The sequence below is a fragment of the Portunus trituberculatus genome, chromosome 8 (genome assembly GCF_017591435.1).
Source record: "Portunus trituberculatus isolate SZX2019 chromosome 8, ASM1759143v1, whole genome shotgun sequence".
NCBI lineage: Eukaryota > Metazoa > Arthropoda > Malacostraca > Decapoda > Portunidae > Portunus > Portunus trituberculatus.
This window is the reverse complement of record NC_059262.1, coordinates 121,176-132,636: the sequence shown is the minus strand read 5'-3', so window position 1 is coordinate 132,636 and position 11,461 is coordinate 121,176. Positions and strand designations below refer to the sequence as shown.

Genomic DNA, 11,461 nt, shown 5'->3' with positions numbered 1-11,461 from the left:
CTAGTTGTATTTACCTAGTTGTAGTTTTACAGGGACTGAGCTTTATGCTCGTGTGGCCCCGTCTCCATATCCACACTTATCCAATCTTACTTTAAAAGTATGCACACTCGTTGCAGACACTACTTCTTCATTTAAACTATTCCACGTCTCAATACATCTTTGCGGGAAACTATGTTTTTTAACATCTCTCAGACATCTTCCTTTTCTCAGCTTTTTACTATGCGATCTTGTGCTTCGAATGTCATATTCTTCTCTCAAGATCAGTTTCTCATTATCCACTTGGTTCATTCCGTCGATCAATTTATAAACTTGATCTCTCTCCCTTCTTTGTTCCAGGGTTGGTAGATCCATAGTGTGTGTGTGTGTGTGTGTGTGTGTGTGTGTGTGTGTGTGTGTGTGTGTGTGTGTGTGTGTGTATTTACCTAGTTGTAGTTTTGCAGGGCCTGGGCTTTATGCTCGTGTGGCCCCATCTCCGTATCCACACTTATCCAATTTTACTTTAAAAGTATGCACACTCGTTGCAAACACTACTTCTTCTTAAACTGTTCCACGTCTCAATACATCTTTGCAGGAAACTTTATTTTTTAATATCTTTCAGACATCTTCCTTTTCTCAGCTTTTTACTATGCGATCTTGTGCTTCGAATGTCATATTCTTCTCTCAGGATCAGTTTCTCATTATCCACTTGGTCCATTCCGTTGATCAATTTATAAACTTGTATCAGATCTCCTCTCTCCCTTCTTTGTTCCAGGGTTGGTAGATCCATAACCTTTAGTCTCTCCTCATATGTCATCCCTTCAAATTCTGGAACCATTCTTGCAGCCATTTTTTGTAGTCTCTCCAACTTCCTTATGTGTTTCTTTTTATGAGGGGTCCACACTACTCCTGCATATTCCAATCTGTATATGTGTGTGTGTGTGTGTGTGTGTGTGTGTGTGTGTGTGTTTACCTAATTGTATTTACCTAATTGTAACATACGGGAAAAGAGCTATGCTCGTGTTGTCCCGTCTCCATATCTATTAATGTCCAGCTTTTTCTTAAAATCATGAATATTCCTTGCGTTGACCACTTCCACGTCTAAACTATTCCATGTTTCCACCCTTCTATGAGGGAAGCTATATTTTTTCACATCTCTCCTATAAGTGGCCATTTTTAGTTTTTTCCCATGCCCTCTCGACATTCTTTCATTCCACATACACAGATCTTCCCTATCCATTTTTCCATGCCAATCATCACTCTGTATATTGCTATCAGGTCTCCCCTTTCTCTTCTGTTTTCCAGGGTCGGAAGTTGCATTCTTTTCAGTCTGTCTTCATAAGTCAAATCTCTTAAGTCAGGCACCATTTTCGTTGCAGCCCTCTGTACTTTCTCTAGTTTCCTTATGTGTTTCTTTAAGTTCGGAGCCCACTGTATTGTTGCATATTCAAGCCTCGGTCTTATCATTGCAGTAATTATTTTCTTCATCATTTCTTCATCTAAATATACGAACGCCACTCTTATGTTCCTCAATAAGTTCAATACTTCTCCAATTATTTTGTTTATATGTCTCTCTGGCGATAGGTCATTGGTAATTGTCACCCCAAGGTCTTTTCTTGGGGTGACAATTACCAATGAGTGTGTGTGTGTGTGTGTGTGTCCTGCGTGCTCTGTGTAACCTGCTTCCCCTGTGTGTCCTGCCTCGCCGCCCGTCGGCCTGGGGAGAACCTTTATGGGGTGCATCCGGTTTACATGGTGCTGGAGGAGACAGGGGAGGCACACATGGCCCTCTGGCTCAACAGTAATGTCATGGGTGAGTGTTCCGGCTGTGTAAGTATTGTGTAGCAAGTATTGTGCTATGTAAGTATTGTGCAGTAAGTGTTCTGGCTGTGTAAGTATTGTGCAGTGTTCAGATGTTATTTCACTGACCTAACCTGCCAACCTATGAACTGTTTATTTATTTATTTATTTTTATTTTTATTATTTATTTTTTTTCTGGTAATTTAATGTGGTGGTTGATGAGACTGCCCCTCTTCACTGGTGACTGGTGAGGCTGTATGTTTCACTGTTTGATCTGTTGCAGTCTCTGACGAGACAGCCAGACGTTACCCTACGGAACGAGCTCAGAGCTCATTATTTCCGATCTTCGGATAGGCCTGAGACCAGGCACACACCATACACCGGGACAACAAGGTCACAACTCCTCGATTTACATTCCGTACCTACTCACTGCTAGGTGAACAGGGGCTACACGTGAAAGGAGACACACCCAAATATCTCCACCCGGCCGGGGAATCGAACCCCGGTCCTCTGTCTTGTGAAGCCAGCGCTCTAACTACTGAGCTACCGGGCCGTGTGTGTGTGTGTGTGTGTGTGTGTGTGTGTGTGTGTGTGTGTGTGTGTTTGTGTGTTGCTAGCCTGGCATGTTGATGGAAAGACAATTTCTGGGTTTATTTGTTAGAGAAAAATAGTTTGGTGCATTTTCTTTGTGATGGTATTTGGTGTGGTGCTTTGCTGTCCTCTGTGTGTGCATTTGGTGAGTGCATTTCTGTGTGTGTATTTGGTGAGTGCGTTTATTTCTGTGTGTGTATTTGGTGAGTGCACTTCTGTGTGTGTATTGGGTGAGTGCGTTTATGTGTGTGTATTTGGTGAGTGCGTTTATTTCTGTGTGTGTATTTGGTGAGGAAAATAGTTTGGTGCATTTCTGTGTGATGGTATTTGGTGTGGTGCTTCATTGTCCTGTGTGTGTGTTTGGTGAGGCTTTACAGTCGTTCATCATGGCAGCTCAAACACTCATCACCATTTTGAAGAATTAATTATATCTTCCTCTTTTTTGTTAATTTTACAGGTGTTTACATAGTTTCAGCTTTATTTACTCATGCCTTCACTTTTTTTTTTTTTTTTTTTTTTTACTTTTTACCTCTTCAGAGGCTGAGACAATGCCGCTGCCGGGCCTCAATCTGTGGGCCATTGGAGGTGTGGTGGACCTGTACTTCTTCTTGGGCAGTACACAGCCACCATTGACCGCCATGCCCTACCTCCCTACTGGGCCCTGGGCTTCCAGCTGTGTAGGTGAGATGCTGCTCTATGTTCCCTTTGTTCTAATACTTTTTGATCTTGGCCAGTGCTCCTTTGTAACAGAAGAAACCACTGCCTTGCAACTGCCTGCTTCTGTGTTTCCATCTTCCTATGACTTGATTTCTTTTAAGAGGGAGGTTTTAACACATTTGTTCCTGACTTTTGGCTAATTTTATTTGATCTTTAAGGGAACTGGCATTGAACTGGGCCCTTTTTTCTATTTATCTTCTGTTGCCCTTGGCTGGCTTCTCTTTTTGTATAAAAGAAAACAAAACCGCCATAACCACAGCACCAGACACCTGTATAGTGTTTTCACCCCTAACACCTCACTGCACCCTCAGGTACGGCTACAACACCCTGGATAACCTGAAGGTGGCTGTCTCCCGCACAAGATGACATGGTGTTCCACAGGTATGCATAGTGTGTGTGTGTGTGTGTGTGTGTGTGTGTGTGTGCGTTTGTGTATTTACCTAGTTGTAGTTTTACAGGGCCTGGTCTTTATGCTCGTGTGGCCCTGTCTCCATATCTACACTTATCCAATTTCTCTTTAAAACTATGCATACTCGTTGCTGACACCACTTCCTGTCTGTGTGTGTAATTCACTGTTTGATCTGCTGCAGTCTCTGACGAGACAGCCAGACATTACCCTACGGAACGAGCTCAGAGCTCATTGTTTCCGATCTTCGGATAGGCCTGAGACCAGGCACACACCACACACCGGGACAACAAGGTCACAACTCCTCGATTTACATCCCGTACCTACTCACTGCTAGGTGAACAGGGGCTACACGTGAAAGGAGACACACCCAAATATCTCCACCCGGCCAGGGAATCGAACCCCGGTAATCTGGCTTGTGAAGCCAGCGCTCTAACCACTGAGCTACCGGGCCGTGTGTGTGTGTGTGTGTGTGTGTGTGTGTGTGATTCACTGTTTGATCTGCTGCAGTCTCTGACGAGACAGCCAGACGTTACCCTACGGAACGAGCTCAGAGCTCATTATTTCCGATCTTCAGATAGGCCTGAGATCAGGCACACACCACACACCGGGACAACAAGGTCACAACTCCTCGATTTACATTCCGTACCTACTCACTGCTAGGTGAACAGGGGCTACACGTGAAAGGAGACACACCCAAATATCTCCACCCGGCCGGGGAATCGAACCCCGGTCCTCTGGCTTGTGAAGCCAGCGCTCTAACCACTGAGCTACCGGGCCGTGTGTGTGTGTGTGTGTGTGTGTGTGTGTGTGTGTCTGGAAAGCAAAGCTGGGCATAGGAGTGTGTGGCCGCAGCCCTTAGTGGCCGCTTCTTGATGCCTCAGGATGTGCAGTGCGCTGACATTGACCAAATGGACTGCCGCCTGGACTTCACCGTGGACTGTGTCAACTTTGCTGGACTTGAAGATTATGTGCGTGAGGTGAAGAGGGAAGGACTTCATCATCATCCTGGACCCGGCCATCAACGCTGAGGTAACCGCTGCCAACCCACACACTAATAATACTTAAGATGGCTCCTTATCTCACTCTTCTACATTTAGTTGAAGCAGATTCATTAACTCCTTCAGTACCATATATGATGCATTTTCATTATAGAGATTGGTGACTCAGTTATCAATGTCCATAAAAATCTGAAAGAGTTAGCCAAAGCACAGGGATAAATGTCTTGAAACCTCCCTCTTGAATGAAGTTGGAAATACAGACACAGATTTGGAGTTCCAAAGATTCATTCCTTCAGATTAAAATGAAAAAGGGTCACTCAGTCACCAATCTCTATAAAATATGATAGAGTTAGCCAAAGGACAGGAACAAATGTCTTGGAAGCCATGTCACAAAGTTGGAAATACAGACACAGACAGGGAGTTCCAGTGATTCATTCTTTCACTCCTCTGTTGTACTAGATGGGTGAGGAGTACCTGGTGCACAAGAGAGTGAGGGACAAGGACATGTATATCACCTGGCCGCCTCACCTGGTGCCCCAACACAATTTTGGTGCTGGGGACGTCATGCTGGGCTATGTGAGTCTGTCTGTCTGTTTTTCTTAATTCCTGAGCTGTATATGTTTACTTATACATATTTATGCCATACAGTTTTATAAGGTACTTTCACAAAATACAGACTTTCTCTCTTAATTCCTGACCTACATATGTGTACTTGTATGTTTACACCCTTACAGTTTTCCGATACTTTCATAAATACGTTTCATAACACACACAAACACTGGTGCTGGGGTACAGGTGTGTGTGATGGCTCTGTGTCGCTGCAGGTGTGGCCAGACAATCACACAGCCTTCCCAGACTTCTTCCGCAGCTCAACTAAGGCGTGGTGGAAGGAGGAGATACGGCTGTTGTATGTTGCGCAGGGCCTCCAGTTTGATGGCTCGTTGATTGTAAGTGTGTGCGTGTGTGTGTGTGTATTTACCTAGTTGTATTTACCTAGTTGTAGTTTTACAGGGCCTGGGATTTGTGCTTGTGTGGCCCCGTCTCCATATCTACACTTATCCAATCTTGCTTTAAAAGTATGCACAGACAGTATTGCAGACACTACTTCTTCATTTAAACTGTTCCACGTCTCAATACATCTTTGCGGGAAACTATATTTTTTAACATTTCTCAGTGTGTGTGTGTGTGTGTGTGTGTGTGTGTGTGTGTGTGTGTGTGTGTGTGTGTGTGTGTGTGTGTATGTGTGTGTGTGTGTGTGGACAGGTGTTACCAGGAGAGTGAGGGAGTGTCACCATGATGCATTTCCATATTCATTCTGGTGGTTATTTGGTGATTTTCTACAGCTTCAGAAACTTATGTGGGAATTCAAGTAGTGAAGACTCTAGCCATGAATATTCTGACCTCCATAGACCCTTCCTAAATGTAAATAAAGTGGTCTTATCATGCCCAAGAATCATGGTAAAAAATGTGTCCCAGTACTGAAGAGAATGAGAGAGTATGAGTGTAGAGGTGATGTGATAACATTGTCTAGACCTGAGTGCATTGGTCACACACTACACCAACGACTCTGGCATCCGTTTTCTTCCTGTGGTCTGTGCTGAGTGTGGGGAAAAGAACCAAGAGAGATGAAGAGAGAGGGAGAGAGAGAGAGAGAGTCGTATTCTCAAACATTTTTGCGTTTCACCTCCACTATTTCAAGAGGGTTTAGTTAAATCTCCACAAGTATTAAAGATGTTTTTATTTTATGGTTCTAGAGGCAGAATGACATTTCTACATCTACACTCTTGAAAACCCTGTTGGTCATCTCTGTGGCCTTGGAAAATAGTCTTGGTGAAAGAGGAGAGCAATTTCTAAGGTGTTTCTACAGTTCCAGAGGCAGAGTGACAAGATTTCTACATTATTAACTGGAGAAACACTCTTGAAAACCCTGGTAATCATCTCTGTGGCACAGGAAAATAGTCATGTTGGGAGAGAAGAGTATTTCTGAATGCTGACTAAAATCGTAGCCATGGAATACATTGATACCTCCACACAAGATATGAATGGGCCAGCCAACTTTGGGACGAATGAGGAGCAGCCTTGGAACTGGCCAGAGGGGAGGCAGCCATGGAGTCTGACCTGCCTGCTGCTGTCACCATGTGGGGCCCAGACAAGCGATGAGTCAAGATTTAGGTGAGGTGAGGTGAGGTGAGGTGAGGTGAGGTGAGGTGATGTGGGATGAGATGAGGTGAGGTGAGGTGAGGTGGCAGGTGCATTTTACCTTGAGGAGATTTACGTTTAGCTCTGATATGGATGTGATATATAAAAAAGGAAATGTTTTAGACAGATCATGATAGCTTGCATTGCCTTATTTTATGTAATAGGGTAAAACTGGCTAAGGGCAACATAAAATAAAAAAAAAAGGCCCACTTAGTAGCCAGTACCCTTACAGGTCTTATAGAGATAGCCAAAAGACAGGGATAAATGTCTCAAACCCTCCTTCTTAAATGAAGTCAAGTCACAAGATGGTAATGCAGAAGCAGGCAGGGAATTCCAGCGTTTACCAGAGAAAGGTGTGATGATTGAGAATACTGGTTAACTCTTGCATTAGAAGTTGGAGAGAATACTAATGATTGAGAGTACTGGACAGAGTAGTGGTGAATGATTGAGAGTACTGGTCATCTCTTGCATTGGGGAAGTGGACAGAGTAGTGGTGAATGATTGAGAGTACTGGTCATCTCTTGCATTGGGGAGGTGGACAAAGTAGTGGTGAATGATTGAGAGTACTGGTCATCTCTTGCATTGGGGAGGTGGACAAAATAGTGGTGAATGATTGAGAGTACTGGTCATCTCTTGCATTGGGGAGGTGGACAAAGTAGTGGTGAATGATTGAGAGTACTGGTCAACTCTTGCATTGTGGAGGTGGACAAAATAGTGGTGAATGATTGAGAGTACTGGTCAACTCTTGCATTGTGGAGGTGGATATAATAGTGGTGAATGATTGAGAGTACTGGTCAACTCTTGCATTGGGGAGGTGGACAGAATAGTGGTGAATGATTGAGAGCACTGGTTAACTCTTACATTATGGAGGTGGACAGAATAGTGGTGAATGATTGAGAGTACTGGTCGACTCTTGCATTGGGGAGGTGGACAGAATAGTGGTGAATGATTGAGAGTACTGGTCATCTCTTGCATTGGGGAGGTGGACAAAATAGTGGTGAATGATTGAGAGTACTGGTCATCTCTTGCATTGGGGAGGTGGACAAAGTAGTGGTGAATGATTGAGAGTACTGGTCAACTCTTGCATTGTGGAGGTGGACAAAATAGTGGTGAATGATTGAGAGTACTGGTCAACTCTTGCATTAGAGAGGTGGACAGAATAGTGGTGAATGATTGAGAGTACTGGTCAACTCTTGCATTAGGGAGGTGGACAGAATAGTGGTGAATGATTGAGAGTACTGGTCAACTCTTGCATTAGAGAGGTGGACAGAATAGTGGTGAATGATTGAGAGTACTGGTCAACTCTTGCATTGTGGAGGTGGACAGAATAGTGGTGAATGATTGAGAGTACTGGTCAACTCTTGCATTAGGGAGGTGGACAGAATAGTGGTGAATGATTGAGAGTACTGGTCAACTCTTGCATTAGGGAGGTGGATAGAATAGTGGTGAATGATTGAGAGTACTGGCTGACTCTTGCATTGGGAAGGTGGACAGAATAGTGGTGAATGATTGAGAGTACTGGTCAACTCTTGCATTGGGGAGGTGGACAGAATAGTGGTGAATGATTGAGGGTACTGGTCAACTCTTGCATTAGGGAGGTGGATAGAATAGTGGTGAATGATTGAGAGTACTGGTTGACTCTTGCATTGGGGAGGTGGACAGAATAGTGGTGAATGATTGAGAGTACTGGTTAACTCTTGCATTGGGGAGGCAGACAGAATAGTGGTGAATGATTGAGAGTACTGGTTAACTCTTACATTAGGGAGGCAGGCAGAATAGTGGTGAATGATTGAGAGTACTGGTTAACTCTTGCATTGGGGAGGTGGATAGAATTGTGGTGAATGATTGAGAGTACTGGTTAACTCTTGCATTGGGGAGGTGGACAGAATAGTGGTGAATGATTGAGAGTACTGGTTAACTCTTGCATTAGGGAGGCAGACAGAATAGGGTGAGAGGAAGAAGATAGTCTGTACTTAGCGTTGAGTCTCTTCCACTGCCTGTGAGTTGCTTGATTTTTTCTGTCTCACTGATGGTTGTCACTGCAGGCTCTCTGACAATCTCTGACAATCTGCATGGAGGCACAGCGAGGGGAGCTGAGGAAGTTTACTCACTATGATGTCCACAACTTGTACGGCTGGTCACAAGCGCAGCCCACCTTGGAGTGAGTGTCTGCCTCGTGTGTGTAATTCACCACGGTCGCCTGCTGGTCACCCAGCCAGTCTTCCCCATTATGGAGCGAGCTCAGAGCTCATAGACCGATCTTCGGCTAGGACTGAGACCACAACACACACCGGGAAAGCGAGGCCACAAACCCTCGAGTTACATCCCGTACCTATTTACTGCTCGGTGAACAGGGGCTACACATTAAGGCTTGATTCACACCATACTGCCAGGCATCTGCCAGGAACGTGCCATGCCTGGGACAGTCCAGTATTGTTCAATGTATTCCTATGCAAGCATTCACACTAGCCCTGCCAGGCACGTGCCCTGCCAGTCCCGTCCCGTCCCTGATCTCGGCAAAAGATATCTGGACGGGACGGGACTGGCAGGCACGTGCCTGGCAGGGTAGTGTGAACTAGCAACGGTCCCGGTTCAGTCGCGTCCCAGACGTCTAGAGAGAAGGTTGTGTGTCTCTCACTCATTGCTTCAATTTTGTCACGGTGAACTATACACAATGCAGTGGGATCATTCAAAAGGTAAATAAACAATTGAATAAAGAATGAAAGTTTATTCATGAGTAACAGAATTTTACTAGGAGATGCTTATAATGAAAGTTTTGATAATAATATATCCGTTAGTGATGCAATATCCTGTGCATCTACTCTGGTAGAGCGTCAACAGCCTTTCTTACTTTCGGTTGAATGACGTACACATGTTGAACAACAGTTAAAATAATAATACCTATGACAAATGATCCTAATGACCTGACAAATTTCTGACCCTAATTTGGTGTTCATGAAGATGAAACAATTATAAAATGTTTTAATAGAAACGTTTATTTTATTAATTTTCTTTACTTTTTTTTTGTTTACATAACTCAAATAAAATGAAATATTTTCATGCTCTGTATTTTTATCCTCATACATACCTCATACATACAGCTAGCTTTTCCCTTGGAGTGATTGCCTCTCTGTAAGGTGTATTTTCTCTTTTTAGTTCATGGTGAATTTTTGCCAGAATTTCTTCAAACGTTCCAATACTCATCCTAAAATAATTGAAGAATTTACTTTCATCATCAATTAGTCGTGGATATAACGTGTGGAATTCTCCTTCACTTTTTCTGCTCTCCAGAATTGGATGAACCCACATTTGTCTTTTTTGTTTGTTTCTTTCTTTTTCTTCATCGTCTAAAGCAACCGCAATAGCTATTAAATCGGAGGTAGAAAAATCACACATCCTTCACCAGCAGTTACTTGAGAGGAACTGATGCGAGCACGGCAGGTGCCAGGCCGAACATGTGAACACACAAGGCAGGGCACGTTCCGTGCCTGGCACGTTCCTGGCAGATGCCTGGCAGTATGGTGTGAATCAAGCCTAAGAGGCTTGGCCAGTTGCCTCGCCACCTCCGGGATTCGAGTGTGTGTAATTCACCTCGGTCGTCTGCTGGTCACCCAGCCAGTCTTCCCCATTACGGAGCGAGCTCAGAGCTCATAGACCGTGTGTGTGTGTGTGTGTGTGTGTGTTTCACTGTTTGATCTGCTGCAGTCTCTGACGAGACAGCCAGACGTTACCCTACGGAACGAGCTCAGAGCTCATTATTTCCGATCTTCGGATAGGCCTGAGACCAGGCACACAGCACACACCGGAACAACAAGGTCACAACTCCTCGATTTACATCCCGTATCTACTCACTGCTAGGTGAACAGGGGCTACACGTGAAAGGAGACACACCCAAATATCTCCACCCGGCCGGGGAATCGAACCCCGGTCCTCTGGCTTGTGAAGCCAGCGCTCTAACCACTGAGCTACCGGGCCGTGTGTGTGTGTGTGTGTGTGTGTGTGTGTGTGTGTGTGTGTCTGGAAAGCAAAGCTGGGCATAGAAGTGTGTGGCCGCAGCCCTTAGTGGCCGCTTCTTGATGCCTCAGGATGTGCAGTGCGCTGACATTGACCAAATGGACTGCCGCCTGGACTTCACCGTGGACTGTGTCAACTTTGCTGGACTTGAAGATTATGTGCGTGAGGTGAAGAGGGAAGGACTTCATCATCATCCTGGACCCGGCCATCAACGCTGAGGTAACCGCTGCCAACCCACACACTAATAATACTTAAGATGGCTCCTTATCTCACTCTTCTACATTTAGCTGAAGCAGATTCATTAACTCCTTCAGTACCATATATGATGCATTTTCATTATAGAGATTGGTGACTCAGTTATCAATGTCCATAAAAATCTGAAAGAGTTAACCAAAGCACAGGGATAAATGTCGTGAAACCTCCCTCTTGAATGAAGTTGGAAATACAGACACAGATTTGGAGTTCCAAAGATTCATTCCTTCAGATTAAAATGAAAAAGGGTCACTCAGTCACCAATCTCTATAAAATATGATAGAGTTAGCCAAAGGACAGGAACAAATGTCTTGGAAGCCATGTCACAAAGTTGGAAATACAGACACAGACAGGGAGTTCCAGTGATTCATTCCTTCACTCCTCTGTTGTACTAGATGGGTGAGGAGTACCTGGTGCACAAGAGAGTGAGGGACAAGGACATGTATATCACCTGGCCGCCTCACCTGGTGCCCCAACACAATTTTGGTGCTGGGGACGTCATGCT

At 44.6% G+C, this 11,461-nt stretch overlaps 1 long non-coding RNA gene across 1 annotated transcript; it reads left to right on the top strand.

Annotated features, from left to right (window-relative positions):
• The first annotated feature begins 9,280 nt into the window (after positions 1–9,280).
• LOC123501139 lies at positions 9,281–11,461 on the top strand. Its single transcript, XR_006673572.1, has 3 exons — positions 9,281–9,386; positions 10,776–10,923; positions 11,352–11,461. It is a non-coding gene; the product is annotated as an uncharacterized LOC123501139 (long non-coding RNA).